Source organism: Pogoniulus pusillus, chromosome 17 (assembly GCF_015220805.1).
Source record: "Pogoniulus pusillus isolate bPogPus1 chromosome 17, bPogPus1.pri, whole genome shotgun sequence".
Taxonomy (NCBI): domain Eukaryota; kingdom Metazoa; phylum Chordata; class Aves; order Piciformes; family Lybiidae; genus Pogoniulus; species Pogoniulus pusillus.
The window spans coordinates 19388860-19406961 of NC_087280.1; the positions used below are offsets into that span (position 1 = coordinate 19388860).

The following is an 18102-nucleotide window of genomic DNA, read 5'->3' on the forward strand; positions in this document are numbered from 1 at the left end:
AGTTACACCTAGTTTCATATCTTCAGATATGTGCAAGACCAAATTAATGAAGAATATCTTCCAATTTTCAAACTTCTGAGACTTCCTAGCTTTCTAGTTACAAGACCACACATCACTCTTCTCACTTTCACTATGGTATTATTTGTTGTACATAAGAATTCCTGCAAAATGAGAGATGCAAAGACATCGTCTATATATGTATATAAAGAAGGTGCTGTGCCAAATCAGTGAAAACATTGTGTTAAGAAAAAGAGTAAAGCACTACTGAAAGATTGGATGAATTGTGTAATATTTGCTGTAGAATTTTTAAAAGAAGACTTTATGACCTTCTTTTAAACATAAATCACCGATTACATGTGAAGACAGTTTAAAAAATTGTAAGCCACATCCATCTATATTATGCTAAGTACATTTCACTTCCTTAGGAACTGTGGGGGTTGTCCTGGATTCCTGATCTTTGGGCTTCTAATGGCAGATGGGACATTTTAAAATCAATGCCAAACCTGTGAGCAGAATTAATAAAGTCAATTTTAACCTAAACTTTTTCGGGTAGGCATAAGGGATAAATTGCTATCAAAGACTGTTGAGTTTGACTTCATTCTTCAACTTTCTGGTTCAAGTCATTTGCAAGGGGGGAATCCTAGGATCATATCATAGAATCATAGAATCGACCAGGTTGGAAGAGACCTCCAAGATCATCCAGTCCAACCTAGCACCCAGCCCTAGCCAGTCAACTAGGTCATGGCACTAAGTACGTCATCCAGTCTTTTCTTGCACACCTCCAGGGACGGCGACTCCACCACCTCCCTGGGCAGCCCATTCCAATTGCAAATCACTCTCATACTGATATTCATTAAAGCAGAAGAGAATATTTAGTCTGAAATCTGATGCATGGGCTACTTTATCACTTTATTTGGGAATTTTGGGTTTTTTTGCTACAGGTTGGAAACGAAAATCCCCTTTAAAAATAAAGAACATGTTAAGTCCCTGGAAGAGTCACCTAGAATAACTGTTGCTGCTGTTTTATCCATACAGTTGCACTCTTTCCCTTTTTTACCTCTTTTCTTTTTTTTTTTTTTTCCTAAGGAGCACACTGGTCAAAAGTACCAAGTGCCTCTTGTTAGAAGTTATCACTTCAGAAACGAATTTGCAATCTGTAGCATTACAGCCCTTGGATAGGATCATGAGTTCCTAACCTCCACAGGTCTGGCCTTTGAGCAGAACTTGAGAGAAGGGGGGGAAATGAGAGACAGAAAGAGAGAGAGAGCAAAAGGATGAAGAAGAAAAGCAAAATAAATCAAAAGCAGCTTTCTTGGTAACACCAACATCTCAAAGGCCAAGTGTAAAAGGACCAGGGCTCTAATGATATCAATTAGGCTCAATCCTCTGTGTCATTTTAGATATATTGTACCCGCTGAGTATACTTAAGTCCATATGTATAAGGTCATTTACTGGGTCCAGAACATAACAAATTATCAGCAAAGGGTTTTTTGTTGTGTTCTTTTTTTTTCCCCTTTTCTTCCTAACACTCTCCACTTTCTGAAATAAATTACAGCTCATAATGGCTTCATGTTGAGAAGCTAATTTTACTTAATTTTTTCCTCCTATACCAGGGAAATGATTATTATATCATTGCATATATTCATTGCACAATGAACAAAAAAGAAATACTTGTTAGATTTTTCTTGGGTAACTTGCCTCAGCTCTGACAGGTGACTTCCTTTTGAGATGTCATGGTATAATTGGTATCAAAGGTGCCAAAGAGATAGTCTTTACAAGACATTATCTGCCTTGGCTAATCTCTTTCATTGTCCCTCATTACACTGTGGGTTTCTTCACAACAGCATAATTGCATACTCGTTCTGAAGGGAAATGGTAAACTGCTAAGAAAAAGCAGACTAAGAGTCTTCAGTATTGTCTGTTTGAATCTTTTGGCAGGCCTTCAGAAATATGTCATCTACTTCTATCAGCAGCATCTCAGGATGTGGTGACCACCTAAAGGCACACTTGAAGGCTGACAATAAACGTGTGCTACTCCATACACTTCCTGTAACAACAGGCTTCGTGCTGGATTTATCGTCATTTCTCAGTCCCTTGGAGAGGAACTATGTCAGTTTGGGCAAACACAGCAGAATCCTGTTACATAAATTGAATCAGTTCAGACTGTAGCTCAACTGTGCCTTTCATGATTAGGCAGAAATATTGTCTTAACTGAAGATATACAATTACTGCTTGTCCTTTTGAATGGGAATGCCATTTTCAAAGGAACAGTTAAGGAGAGATAGTTTGGTCATATGCAAGACCAGATACCTGAGTCTATGCCAGACACTGTCTTGCAGAGCCATGTTAGCTATTGCTCCTGGATAATACATGGTGTGCTATTTTCCTAGGGGTTACACACTGCTCTTGTTCTCACTGGACAGCTCACGGGCACCCCTGTGCCAATTAGAACCAAAGAGATCAATGAAATATTGATCAGTTGGGATAGGAAAATCAATAATGTGGTGGTCAGGGCACTCACCTCAGCTGTGGGAAAGCCAGGCTCAAGACCCGCTCTAATGAATGCTCAATTATTTATGCAAAGTAGAGAGCTCCAAGAGAACAGATTGAGGAAGCCTACCTCAGAACAACTACCCACTTAGGGTCAGAACAGTCATTAGGGATGAAGAAGGCTGTTAAACTTGAGCCTCTGGCTGAACCAGAAAGTCTCTCCTGGAACTGAGAGCTTTATTATTTGGTAAAGCAGCAAGCTTCCAACACGAGGTTTAGTTGAAGTGAATGGGCATTGCAGCCAGCTCTGTGTGTAAGCCTGTCCTACTGATCCCCGCTGTGCAGTGCGCTGTTGCGCTCTTCATGGAGAAGCTTGGGACAACCCACACTACAGATGCAGCTTGCAAAGGCTGAAAATTCCTCCCCACTCCACTGTGACTCCACCAGAGCTCCCAAGTACTGCTGAGAGATCATGCAAAGGTTGGGGCAGGGCCCTGGGTGCTTGATGTGCAGCCAGTTACAATCAGACAGTTGGCTAAGGGATTCTGGATTGCAAGACTTATCATAAAATTCAACTGCTGTGGACTCTTTTATCATCATTTCTTGTCATTAAATCTTGCTTTCAACTCCCAGCTTGGTTTTTTCCATTGCTTGATAAACATTATTTCCCCTAGAATTTACTTATTCACAGTCTCCTTCCTCTGGTTCTCTTCCTCATTGAGAGCCTGCACATCTGTTTCATATTTATTAAAGAGGAACAGAAATACTCTGTTTATGGTCCTTTACATTTATTACAGTTTATATGTTGGAAGGAAAAAGAATAATCAGGGAAAAGAAAGAAAAGAGCCTTCAGTTAGGTTTCTCCTTTTTTCAGCCAGAGCATTTCTTTTTATACCCTTGTTTAGCAGTCATGGCACTCATTTATTCCTCATATCTTAACCTGCAAACTGCTCGGGATGGGGACTGAGCCATCCCCTGCACATACTCGTGGGATATCATGGGAAGCAGAAGTCTCAGGAGCCTTTAAATGCTTTTGCAGAACTGGGGAAGAAGAGAGATTGGATGTGTTGATAGTTCCCAAAACCTCTAGCCAGAACATAGTCCTCATTACACTATGATCAAATCTAAAATTACAGGACAAGGCCTACTTTCAAAAACTCTTACAGTATAATTTCTATCAAGTGCTAGTAAAAGTGTGTAAAAGCATTTGGAAGAAAGAAGGGCAAGGGGAGTGGAGAAGCAAGACAACGTAACATCAACTTGCTAAGATTTCAACCCAGCTACTAGTTGCAGAGATGATGGTTGCTCTTCTAAAAGATATAGACAGACAAATTAGACAGGGGTTCACAAGTCACCACTGATCATTTACCTGACCATTATCACTTGTCAATGCCTGCAGCCTGCATGTGGAAGCATAGTGCAGGAATCAGGAGAAGGTAGTGGCTTCCTAGGCCAAAATAACTCTGCACATCCAGGAAGACAGATAACAGCCATGATAATTGCAGGCTTTCAAAGTGGTGCCCATTCTTCCCTGTTATTTGATGAGCTGAATGTCCAGTAACAACTATAGATTGTGGATCCACTTCTACCTGCCTGCTAAATCTCGGGTGTATTGCCTCAGTACAAAAGGACACTTGCATATCATGTCTATATCTTACCAGATTTATAACTTAGCATAGTTTCATTCCACCTGCTGTAGGAAATTAAAGAAGGTCCCTAACTGGCAAGTTTCATCACCTTGAAAACCCTGAACATGATGGCTCTTCAGCTGATGTAAAATCCAAACTATGCACTACAAAAACATCTCACTCAATTAATCTGGAGAGTACTAGGCTGCCCAGTGACTCCTTAGGTAGGTCCTTTGGGGAAGTGTCTAGGATTTGATGAAAAAAGGGATAAAGTTTAGGCAAGATAGAAGGGCTCTTTTTCCTTGTAAGCAGAGGTATCAGTAGAGAGAAGGAATTGAACCCTATCAACTCTAAAACATAAATTCTTACCAACTTGAGTTAACAACCTAACTGTTGAAAACCAACAGCAATGGAGGCAAACTTAACTAGGCTTTTTTCCCAAGATACTGCTTCAGTAGGTTTGTCCTCCACCTTCTTGGAAAGACCATACTTCCTTTGCTTCCATATATGTAAGGAAAGGAAACATTAAGTGAGTGTCATTCAAACACCAGTCTTTGTTGCTTTTTTTCCTACATCACATCTCCAGACTGTAAGAGCATTTCTTCCTGTACTGCTATTTCCACTAAGTGAATATGAATACTAATAGTAATATGAAAGCCAAGCAGTGAAGAGCCTCTATACACCTTTTAATTGTTTTTCTTTTTATTATTATATTTTAAAAAGCTTTAAACTGAGTTGTTTTGTGGAGTATTTTTGTTTTATTTTTCAATCTGATAAATTAATTCTCAGGTGTGAGCATAAAATAAGACATCCTTTAGGAGTTGGGAATTAGCCCAAGAGCATCAGGGATACAGTGGCAAAGGGCAATGCTTTAAGAATACCAAAAAAGATTTTGTAACAAATTAAGCCAGGGATGAAGCTGTGCCTGATGTTACAGGCCATTATTATGCACAGTTATGAAACACTGGTATGCATTAATAATAAAGATCAGTGTCGCCTTCTAGGGAAAAATTGAGCATTCTTTTAATTAACTTAAATTTTTCATCAAATTGATTGAAAAGCTCTCATCCTTTTTTACTTTCATGTAGCCCTACATTTTATGCCGTAGGCTGCGAGCAGTTTTATCTCAAATACTTGGTGTTTTTGAAAGGGTCCATGTGTTACAAGTACCAAAAAAAAAAAAAAAAAAAATCACAGCAACAACCTAGAAGCAAGCTGGGGCATAAAATGAGACAAAACAGATAGCAGCTTTCAAGTAAATCACTTGTTAAAATTTCATGTTTATCTTAGAGGGGAAGAACAAAAAAGACTTTTCCCTTACTCTGTGGTAGACCCTTGGAGCAGTGCTCAAACACAGAGGCTGACTACAGTGACAGAGGTAAGATCTGAGCCCACAGCATCCAGATGTAACTGGGGGGAGATGCTTATCTCTTGATGACTAATGGCTTCTGCTCACTTTGGTTTCTTCTTTTGGTGAAACTACTGAAAGTCTCTGCTCTGATTGTATAGCATGAGTGTATAAACCCTTCCAGAGTATCTGTATAGGATAGCGCTGGATCTGGTTTAGGGTATTTTTGGAAGCATTTGTATAGGATGCCTGGAACGTCACAGCAGATTCCCTGGTGCCATCTCACCTGCTGCAGCAATGCAATGGGAGGATGTAACACAAAGAATTTTGGCTTTCTCTGACTGGAGCCTCATCATGGAAACTTCCAGTATTTTTTTTAAATTATTATTATTATTTGTGGGTGGAAATCTCATCCCCAGGGCAGACATTTTACAAGAGAAATGTATTTCACATACACCTGCTTCACTCATACACCCTTCTGCACAGAAATTTTGAAGGTGATACTGAGCAACTATGCACCACTGCTGTTGGACAAGCAAATCCAACACATCAAATGGATCTATATCTACTCATTCAGGCGGCTGAAGCCTCCACTGCACCATCTCAGATGTACTTCAGACACCTGGGACATGGACATCTACAGACTCTCTCTCTGGGCTGGATGGGCAGTTGAAGTTCAAAGAGTTTGACTCAGAAACCACATAGCTGCAAGAGGATAATGGCAATGCGAGGCAGTGAGGGCACTTGCCCATAGAGATGCTCTTGGTGGAGTGAGAGACCTGGATAGCCACTTTTGCATCTTTTGTTCTTTGTGTGCACTTCAGGATACATGTCTAAAAGGTGAAGTGAATGGTTCAGAGATTGGTATTTGAATTACACAGCTCATATCTAAACCAAAACAATAGAAGATTTTCATTAAGATTAGCATTAAACCCCTGTGATACTGAAAGAAGAAACTGGGGGGGCGAGGGGAGGAGTGAAGAAAAGGGGAAGAGGAGGTGGATAGAGTGAAATATTTTCTTTCTTGACCACAGAAATATGTTAAGTTTTACAGCTTCTATTTCCTGTGCATCTTTCCTTCCCGTTACCTATTAACATTCTACAGTGACCAAAAAGGAACATTTGATATTTTAAAACATGGCCTACGGTCATAAAACCTTACCACGTGAGATCTGACAGGATCAGCACAGCATAGGAGCTATCAGCCTGTGTACTTGTATGGGAAATTACTTTTTTACTGGAAACCTCCATGGAACAGCTGTGTGCGTCAGGCTGATTCCGCAGCTGACATTTCTGTCTGGGTTGGAATGAACCAATATCTCGGGCTGGTGGGAAAGGCCACAGGAGGTGCTGGATCCAATTCTCCTCTCACTTTTAAGGGTGTAAAACAGGTGCTTAACAAGATTTCATAGCTATGATGCCGGACTGAGCATTGAGTCAATTCTTCTGGAAGAGATGAAAGAAATCAAGATCCTGCAAACGATTCTGACTACAGTATTTCATTAAACTTTTCATAAAGGTAGAGGTATGAGAGGAATTCCAACCTCATTTGTAATCCACAGCAATGTTCTCATTGACTCCAATAGGGCCTGGAATTGCACCTATTAAATATATTATTCTCACAAAATTCTAATTGAAGCAATTACATCCTACCATCCTAAATCCCACCTGGATTTTCAGCTGGATATTGTATTCTTCAATTTCTGGCCTCCTACCCTTGTCTAGTGTTTCTGTGCACCATTAAACAACTGCTGCATTTCATATCTGAAGCAGGTGCAATTACGTATCAGTTTTCTATGTCCGAAAAGTACTTCAGGATATTCCAGGGTGAAAGGTACAAAATGACTATGAGATATTGAGACTTTCTCCCAGTTAAATTCACTTCATGGCTCTGCAGACTTCTAAAGTGGTATGACTTAGAATTCAGCATACGCTCCTTAGTGTTAAAGAAGTTCTGTAATTGTGACTAGAAATAAATGTGACTAAAACAATGCCAGGAAACTTTCATTATAAGGCTGTTATTAGCAATTTTTTCGAGCTGCATTTAAAAAGAATGCTGTTGCTATGTTTGTAGTTGCTAATAAATAGCTTCTGATGTATATTTTTATCCCAGCCCACCCTCTCCTTACCTTGCCATTCTTTTAATGTGAGCAGCACCTTATACAGCAGTATCCAAGATTAAAGTTCCTCTCATTGACATAGAATGAAGGCAAATTATGCTGTTCGCAAGAGAAGAGATAATAAAGGGGGAGTCTATAGAAATACTTTGATGAATTATATAGTGGCAATTTTCTGACATTAGTAATGTAGGGCAGAAGACAGTGTTTCTGATATATAGATGTAAATTTATCATCCAGACTGCATTAAAGAAAACTACATAAGAATCCTTGATTTTTGGACTGCTTACAAGAGCAATCAGTAGAATGTTATAGTCTTGTCCAAGGAAGCTCCCTTAGTGCAAAAGGTGAAGAATTACATAGATGAAATAGCCACCCTTTTGTGCACACCATCATAAAAACAGAGCCAAAGACTTAGAGCAGCCTGCACCTACATGTAAAGAGAAGGACTTTGTGCTGGAAGGTGAACAGCTAACCACAGCTGGAAAAATCAGATTCCTTATTTTATATATGCGAGTTTATATACAGGTCTATACAGATACATAGAGAAAGAGAGAGAGATCTTTTATATGGGCATATACAAATATACAAAATAAGAGAGTATCCAAACCTCTGTTTTTAAAGTAAGACATGAAAGACCAGCTTCTGGATGTGATCCAGACTGCACAAAGTCCTAAGAAAGGGATCATACCAGCAGGTCAGACAAGTTTTGTTCTTTTTATTTATTTACCAACTGAACTATCCAAAGTGCTTCATTAGTTCAGAAAAAAAAAATATTTTTAAAGGATAATCTATTTGTGATGGAACTATTTTCAAACCCATAATTCAGGCAAAGTATATTGCAGCTTGCCTACTTTGAGCCAGGAACCCAGTGGCCTTCTCATATTTTCTCTCTTCATAGAGAGGCAAATTCTAAAAAAGCAGTCCTTTGGGGGAACTTTCTTAGATGTTTTTTTGTTACTCGTTGCCTTCTAACCAGACTGAGGTAAGGATGAGAAGTGCAGAGAGACAAGAATTAGTAATGAAGTGGTATGTTACAAAGTTAATAAACTGGTTTTGCCAACAGCATGAAATGAGCAGTTACAAAAAACTGTGAAGGTTCAGAGCAGCCTGAAAATTCCCTTCAGACACTGGAGTTTCACCAAAGCCACTAACAATACCTGTCTTAACCCCTGGCTATCTCTACCATGTCCGTGCCTAGGATGGTTTAGCAGTTATCCCCCCCAAATTCACCAAACTAGACTCAGTCAGCTGGAAGTTAAGGAAATGAAGGTTTACATTCACAGCTTAGCACACACAAGCAGATATTTAGAATATATCACAAATATTCACAGCCATATACAGAAATATGCAAGTTGAAAGTAATACAGAAACACAACACTCCTCCCAGAAATCAGAGTCCCCGGGAGGGACTCTCAACCACCCTTCCACATTCTTTCCACTCCTCGCTCCAAGAATCTGCCCTATGTGCAAGGTCAGTTGGGAGGATGGGCAAGGGGAATTAGAAGCAGTATGCTTAGTTGGGTTACACAGATCCAAGCAGAACAGCAGAAGCCCAGGCAGAAAACACAGACATTGATGGACTCCGTCAGACAGACTGACTTATCTATGTTTATATCCTTGCTTTTGTACATCTCAGCAAGCCTATGAGTGAAGTAGACATCTCCATTATTTCCTTTTCACAGCCTATAATCTGTTTTTTTCTCATTAAAATATTCCAATTATCCTAAAACTAGCACAGTGCCCCTTTAAACAGTTTAGTTGCAAAATGGGATGGTGTTAGTTTATTTTCCCCTTGGGCCTTACTTCCACATGCACACAGCACTCATGAGCATAACCGTGATTTGGCCTCATCAGCATAGCTTTGATTCAGCTTTACAGACAACAACAGAAAACAGTTTCTTATAGACCAGAGATTTCAACTCAGTCTGACCTTTAGGATCTTTCAGTATCCCTATTTTTGGGTGCAGTGTAAACATAGAGCTTAGGGTAACATCCTGATGTCCTCGTCCAACTAGGTGCACAAGCACTTTCTACAGTGCAGAGAAGAGTGCCAAAGTGCACAGGGTTTTATTTTTATGTATTTTATTTCATTTCTTTTTCCTCCTTCCACACTGGTTTTGGCCATTACAGAAAATATTGGGTTCATGGGTGAATTCAAGATGTCAGACAGAGAGAACAAGCATCGCTGTTAGCTTTGTAGTGAGGCAGGGAACAGTATTAAAGCAGCAGAAATCAAGGAGTAGGGCCACAGCAGCAGCAGTAGCTCATCCACAGCAATAACAACACACGAAGGCAAGCCACGGCAACTGAAGGAAGGCTGGAATCTGGCATACCCATGGTCTTGTTCTTATTATTACAACACAGCGTGACTAAAAATATCAAACCAAACAAAAGAAATTCCTGCAGGCAAGGGGTAAGAGAGGAGGCCGACCACTGCTGGAAATGGAACTTATTGTTCACCTAAGTAGTGCAGCGGGGAACAGAAATCACAGAAGCAAAAGCCAAGATCAACAGCAGGAGCAGCGCTGAAAGTAACAACAATGTTCCTGAACAAGAAGCCACAGACTCCAGAAGAGGTGAGTTAGAAAGGGGTTTCCCACCCTCTCAATCCTTCCAACAAATCACCCAGACTGAGTGCAGCCTGGGCAGATTGCTCTGCTCTATGGCAGTGGGATGCTGTGTCACCCTGCCATGAGCCTACTGATGGCTCAGGGCTATGGGTCCTTTGGGTATTGGCTCTTAGGTGACTCAAAAGCAGATTGTTTTCAAAGGATGAATCAACCTCCAACATGATCCTACTTAGCAAGGTACCCTGCACCATCAGGCTCCCACCTGGATTTACCCTCAGAATAGGCTGAAAAGCAGCTGGATGCTCTACTGTCAGAAGAACCCACAGAGCCGGGCTGACAGCAGAGAAGTAGGGAGATTTTGCATCTGAGAGCTGGGGAGCCCAAGGCTTTTAGCCCTCTGGACATACTGCTGGCTTTAAGAGCCTGATCCAGGGGTGTGCTGCAAGGCTATGAGGGGCATCAGGATTTTGATTCCTTGCTGGGTGGCTGGTGCCAGTAGAAACCTGCCTAGTTTCTGTGGTCAGAGCACCTCCAAAAAAAATTACCTTTTCCCCAGATGGGCATTTCAGGACAGAAATATTTCCTTGGGATGCTATCTGGCCAGCCCTAGCTCAGAGCTGCTGTGCACAGAGAAAGAATGTTGTGCTCTGGATGTGGAAAGAAACATGTAGGAACTATCTGCAAAGCTAACTTGTAATAGAAGTGGTATTGCTCCACAGAAAACTATGGTACCTTCCAGAGAATGCCCAAAACTTTATGCAGATTAATGAACCAAAAAACCTTCCCTGCTGTACTGCAAGGCAAGAATTTTTACTACCTCTTTTTGTCTCCTAAACCCTTCAGCCTTGATCAGTTTTCTTTGGCCAGTCTATTTACCAGCATCAGTCTTGCATATCTTAGAAGAGAGATGCTCCTTTCCATTTCATGCTCCGCTCCATAACTCTGCACAGAGACATGAAGGAAATCTGGCTTGCAGCTGGCTCACGTGATGGCAATTGAGTAGCCAGTCAAAGGCTTAGGAGAGGAAACTGTGACCTGCTGAGCTCAGAGTGTGAGTTTTATAAGGCAAAGGGCTTTGGAGGATTGCAGAGACTGAAGGAGAGGCAGCTGTTTGAGGCTGCTGAGAACTGGGAATAGGTGTAAGGGGACATGATGGCCTGCTGAGTCAGAGTCTCAGCTAGTATAAACCTGCATAGATCTGTTCACCAAAAATATGGTGCAAAGTTCATTTCAAGAAAGAAAACAGTCTGGATAATAGAGTGCTTAAAAATGGATCTTCCTTTCATTTAAAAGGGTATGAACTGTGCTACACGATAATGACAGGTCTGGAATTTGATCTTTCCAAGACAAAACTGTTGTCTGTTTTCTGTATACATCTGTATATTTTTATCTTTTAGAATCCCATTTAGTAATGAATAAATATTTTTTTCCCATGACACAGCTCCTTTTCCATTCCTTCAATTTCTCCTATATCAGGCTGTTTATAAAGGATGCTTCAGGGATGAAGAAACCATCTCTCAGAGGTGAGGCTGTCTTTAAGCTTCTACTGCTGCTTCATCTGCTTCATTTTGCCCTTTGTAGCACTGTACGGTACGTCGAATACATAATTTCCTCTCCCTCTCTCTGCCAAACACACACACACACACACACACATATTTTCAATGCTTGTATATCCCAATCTATAGAAATTCCCCCAACTTGTGCATACATCAGCCACATAGTAAGACAAAGGCTTTTATGTATTCAAAGAGATGATAGATGGATTAGAAAGACATAGTTAATGTGACTCGTACTTTGAATGGAGCTTTAAGTGACCGAAAACACATAGTTCATATTAAGTCTTTGTTGAAATTCCTATCAGTAATAAGCATATTGAATCATGAGAATAAACATAAAATGTCACAAGCTTGGGTTTTTTTCCTCCTGGTGGTTGCAATTTCAATATATTTGTTATAATCAGCAAAAGCAGTGTGCCACACTGGAATAGCTGAGCCTCTGATTCATTTCTGAGAATTGGTGATAGTGCAAGCTACGGTCTAGAATAACGTTCCTTGCCACCAGGCTGGTATTAATTTCCTGTTCAAAAGGGGCTATATTGTCAATGTGACACTTTAATCAGCTACCAAAGTGACTCTGGGAACGCAGACTTCACAATCAATGTCAATGTATTTCATGTAGTTTCAATACCGCTTAGTCATTTTGCTTCAGAAGTGCGCAAGGAGGGTCAATACATTTCATTAGTTTGTTTCATCTAAAGGACAGTACAACATCAGAACTTTGATTATATTATAAGAATTGCCTTAATGTGACACCAGATTCCCTGATTGTGCAATACCAGACACTGGAGTGCTAGAGGGCAGTCAAATTATCCTTCACTCACGCATACCCAAGAAGCACCAGTGAAGCATGCTACAAAAAAGAAGATAAGAGGATGCTGATGATTTACATAATACACAGTAGGTTATAGCTCTTCTGTCATGAAACTCAAAACCAAAAAAATCCTTAATTTTCAAGGATATAATTTGCCATAACTCAGCCATTTGTTACTCAGACTACCAGCCTGCAAAAGAGCTTGGCGCACCCAAGCACTGCATCCTTTTCATGTTGTTATTTGTAAGTCATTAATATAAAGATATGCTAAGTGAAAATCTTCATTTGCATGTAAAGAATGCCTAAAAAACCCCAACAACAAGACCAACAACCAAAACCAAGCCCAAAACTAAAAAAAAACCAAACCCAATTCACCAACCCTCCCCCCCCCAGAACTTGATCTTTCATGGGAACATCAAAGTGAGCTTATTCCAAGGTAAACATATGCAAGTCTGTGGATTTTCAGTATTTGTACAACTGTTTTATGAGGTGCCTGATTAATAGGATAGAAGACAAATGTGTCTTATTATTTAAGCAGCTTAAATAGAAATGTGAAAAAATAATGGAAAAAAACCAACAAGACTAGGAGGTTGGCTGAGTGAAATTATAGGAAAATCACTGGAGAAATGGGAAAGTTCAATATTCAGGGTTTGAATGCACTAGAGAGAAGGATGTGGAAGTGGGCTTTAAAATGAAAAGATAAGCCATAGTGAAGGCACATTATTGATCTCAGTTCTTGGTAGATGTAAACATTTCAGGTTTCTAAGGCTTATCTGCTACATTGGATGAGAATAAAGCAGTTTGTATGTTTAGGTGTTTGGTTTGTTCAGATTCCCTACGACAGATGTCATTTCACAATATGCTTAACACTGGCAATCTCAAATATTTTGAATTAAATGAGCTATACTTGTTTATCCCAGCCAAGGATCCATTCCCAGAATGTCACCCTCCCCAGTGTTTCTGACAGCAAGAATTGTTTCCAAATAAACGAGTACCAATCAGATACCTGAGGGACAGCAGCCATTTCCACCCCATATGCTTCTCCTAAATTCCCTGAAGCTCCTGCATCTCTACTCACTACCCAGACTGCTGGATGTCCTTCTGAACTTTGTACGTGTGAAAAGAAAATTCTATTCAAAATAAGAAAAATGTCTGAGGAAGTGCTTCCAAATCCAGCTCACACAGGATTCAATCAGCATTTTTAATTTCATTTGCTAAAATCAGGTGGAAGGATCCTTCCTCTTTAGCCACAAAGTCTTTAAAGAAGAGTTTTCTGACAGTATCAGGTGCCTTTGTAAGGAAAACCAGGCATGTGGTAACAAAAAAAAGCTCCAACCACCCACCTAATCAAACAAAAGGAAAGCTTGAGGGAGCACTTCTCTTGTGCCATCTCTCCCTAATCACAACCATGATGGAAATTAAAGAATGAGAAGTTCATCATTTATATCACTTATTGAGACAATAAAAATCACTACACAAATCTGATCACAGTTTCACAAAATCTGATGCTTATTCTAGCTCTTAAAAGAAAGAAGGAGAAACTACTTAGACATTTTTTTGTCTTCCATCTGAAATAACTTCAGCTGAAAACAGACCAAAAAGGAACTGCAAACCATGGTGATGACTCCAGAACAAAGGATGGGTTAATCTCAGAAGATTCAGATGTCTCAGTTCAGAGAAAGTATGAGGGAGGATTTTTCAAAATAGCTCAATGTTGATCTAAACTTACTTCAACTGAAGTCAACAAACTCCCTGTGGAAGAGTCAATGACTTTGAAAATGATACTCACAAAGTTGCACAGAAAAATCTTCCAATGTTTTTGGTCATGTAATTGAGATGAGTTGAACAGGATCAAGAGTCTTAAGGCTTCTTCTTGGACTTCAATATTGAATCTTAGATTTAATTATTAAGTAATCCCTGTACTGCCTAATTTATTAATGATAAAGTTTACATTGCCCAAAGGTGTTGCACATAGACTTTTCATGTTTCAGCTCCAAAAGAGTAGCAGTCACACCCATTCTGTGTGGATCTTAGAGGTCTTTTCCAATCTGGTTAATTCTGTGATTCTATGAATTCATCAAATGACCAGATGTGAACATCCAGTTGATAACTGTTGAATATTTAAACACTGTAACTTGAGAGTTGAAAATGTTACAGCTTAAGAAAAGTTTTTCGTATTGATAAGAGAAATTAATTGGTGAATTTTGGAAAACTCATGGTGTCCATTTTACATCATTTTAGATCCCAGAGTTCCCACATCTGACATAATCAGTGTACTGGGTTAGAACGGATCCCTTCCCCAATAGAGTAAATTCACTACAACTGAGAATTTGGAAAGTTGGAAAAAATGAAATTGTATTTTTGTACAGTTTAAATATAATTGTATAAGAAAAATGAACTGCTACAGAAATATAATAACCTTAAGGAAGACAGGGATGGGGTCAAGCTGCAGCGTAGCAGCAAAGCAGCAGCCAAAACAGTGGCAGGGGAAGATAGCAGCAGGCCCAGCAGAAGCAGCAAGGGGCAGATACAAGCTGTGCTTCCAGACTTTTGATGCTCCAATGAAATTATATTAACTTATCCACTGTTACTATTTTATGGCCTATCCCTGGAATGTTCACCTCTCCACAAAGAGCTTCCAATTCTAAGTTTGTCTGTTCCCAATTTTTTTTTTTTGGTCTGAGCTAGAAATCTAGATCAAACATCCACAATCAGGCACAACTGAAATGGCCAGTCCTCAGGAGGAGCCATAAACTGCTTTGGAAATGTTGCTGGCGATGGCACTGTGCACAAGCCTAAGAAACTTGTGTCTGAACTTGCACTACAGCTTGATCTCATCATTTTATTCAGACCTGAGAGTTCACTAATAGCTGTCTTCAAGAAACCCCATTTGATGCTCCTTGGTACTCAAGACGACAGTTTTCTGTTCAGTTTTGTTACAAAACTTCCATGTGCCTACACTTGTACCTTCTATCTGCCAGTGTGAGTAGAAAAACTGCTTAGTCTCTCACTGTGTGGGGTCTCACTATCAGAAATCTTCTGACAAGCTCTGGACTGACTTTTAGATTATCTTCCCATAAAAAAGTTTTACAGAGACAAGAGTAAGACCTCATTTCTTAAGAAGTGGTGTTGCATGGAAAGGGCAGTTCTGACATACAGAAGTACAGACAGGTTTATTTTATGTTTTATTATAGTACTAAAAAGGATTTCTGCAGTGTGCAATATCTGTGCAACACTTCTCATGACTTTAATAAACCCTAGTGCCATAGATGTTCATTTTAGCTGCATAAGATTTTGGCCCATGTGTAGAAATTTATATTTACACTATAGAATTTTATGTGGAAGGGTATGGCAGGGAATTCAAGAGAATTTTGTAGAAAATTGAGAATAAGGTTTTGTATTTGCAAAGGATCTTTGCTTTCATTTACTATTGGGATATTCTTGGACTGCAGAGAGAGTAAAAAGACAGGAAAACGCAAAGGTCTATACTGAAATCAGTATCTTCTGTTGTCAGTAGTATTAGAGAATTTGAGAGTAGTTAGCATCTTAAAGGATTTGGCTGAATAGAAACAATGAAGACTTCATATTTAACTGCATATTCCCTTTGAAGCACAGAAATTAGGGGGAAATTCCACTGGGAATAAGAGCAAAATAAGGAATGTTTAACATACACATACACACATCCCAGGCACTTAATATGTCAAAATATGAATCAGGATACTCACAAGCAGAACTAAGAGTGTAAGAAACTTTCCTTTTCTCAAAAGCAGGTATAAAATATTAAGGAAGTGAACTTAATATTCAAAACAATACCAAACAATGCACACTAGAAGAGAATTATAGTGATGGCAGAGGATATTCACAACATGATTGATCAAATCTTTTTCATTACAAAAAGGCATAACCACATGAAGCCAAACAATCATTATGTGAGCTAAATTAGCTTCAGAAATACAACTGGTTTTAACAGCATGATTCATAAGGAACATCACAAATGACAGAAAGAAAAGAAGAGCTGCTTTTCCAAGTGGGCACTTTGCACAGGTCTGCTTTTCTGAGCAGTGAAACACATCCCACTCCATACAACCATCTGCTCAGGGCAAACAGCTGAGACAAGACCTTTTCCTAAACTGCCCTTGCTACAGAGCTCAGAGTCACAAGTCATAGCCACAGTGCTCCAACAGCTGTATCTAGCTATTAGCAAATGCAATCAAACAAAGGGCTTCAACTGGCTTTCAAAAGGAAAGACCCACTTGAAAACAGGATTGCCCAGGAACAGATGCCTGAATCTAATCACCAAAAAGCCCCCAAAACTGTTGGGATAAAACAGTCAGGGCACAAGGCAAATATGTGTTCTCTTCAGGAAAACAGAAAACTATACTTTAGGGATGGGAGGGGAAAATTACTACTAGGACCAAAAGCTGAGTCCTGTGGTACTGGAACTAAAGCCTGACTTGAAAGAAAGGTGTATCTGTGAAAACAATGTCCAACTGCATTTTGATGCACTAGATGTTGAAAAGTAAAAGTAACTTTTAAAAGATAGGACTTTTACACAATACTTTTTCGGTTCCAAAATATCAAGAAGCTGTTGATGGTCAAATTTGTTAAATTCAGCTATTCCTAAAAGTGTCATTAGTACAGAATGGAGACATTCCCCCACCTGAAAATGGTCTAAGGCATATTAACATAGGTAGGTTGCATGTTTAAAATATTTTGAAATGATGTCTTATGTTGTTATCCTCCCCAAGTAATCTCTAACACCAACCCAGTGTGTAGTTTCAAGTGCCATGTTTTCAACTGACTTCAATAACTTGTAACAAATAGTTCAAGTAGCTTTGCTTCATTAATAAGAAAGGGGGAAAAAAAGTGCAGTCAAGACCTTTCTTGCCAAGATCTAACCCAGAGAATATTTTGACAGCTAAATTATAAACTATGAGAACCAAGGGAGTTGTTATGGACCATCAACTACAGCGAAGCCAGGGAATGTTATTCAATTAATCATTTTACTCATTAGAGGTAAGTAAAAGCCAAAATAAAGTTAATCAAAGTCTTTTATATTCTCTGTTTAGAGCAGCTCCCTGTGTCTTGATGGATTCTTCTTGCAACAGCAATGATGTTTCAAAGACAGATCAATAAAGAGAAATTCCTGAAGTTTTGAAAATTAACACCTTTCCCAAGTTATAAGTCAATCAAGAAACAACACCAAAAAGAAATGAAGAAGTCAACACAAGTTCAGTGGGACTTTAACATGTGCGTCCCAAATTCCTAGGTTTAAGGCATTGTCTTTCCCCAAGCAGCTAATTTCCTCTTTTTGAAGTACTCACAGAAGGTCAGGACCAGTTTAAACATCAAAGCTCTGTGAATTAAACAGTTTCATGGAGAACAGAGGAAGAAAACTTGTCAGAAGTAAGACGCCACAGTGATGCAACATGGCTTAACTTCTATCCAGGACAAACTATGCATTTGGAATCAGTCCTATGTTGCTTTAACATGTAGGAGTGGAGCTGAAAGCATGGCTTACCTTAGACACACATTCATACAGAGACACAGCCCCTAGCCCAAGAGTGCTTTGTCCC

General features: G+C 39.5%; 1 long non-coding RNA gene across 1 annotated transcript in view; it reads right to left on the minus strand.

The window, feature by feature from the left end:
- LOC135183152 (uncharacterized) overlaps positions 1-18102 on the minus strand; it is a 198239-nt gene that overhangs the window by 20473 nt on the left and 159664 nt on the right. The window contains exons 2-3 of the long non-coding RNA XR_010305426.1: positions 8018-8113; positions 7596-7685 (exon numbers count right to left, since the gene is read on the minus strand). This is a non-coding gene — a long non-coding RNA (uncharacterized LOC135183152). The remainder of the gene's footprint in view (positions 1-7595; positions 7686-8017; positions 8114-18102) is intronic.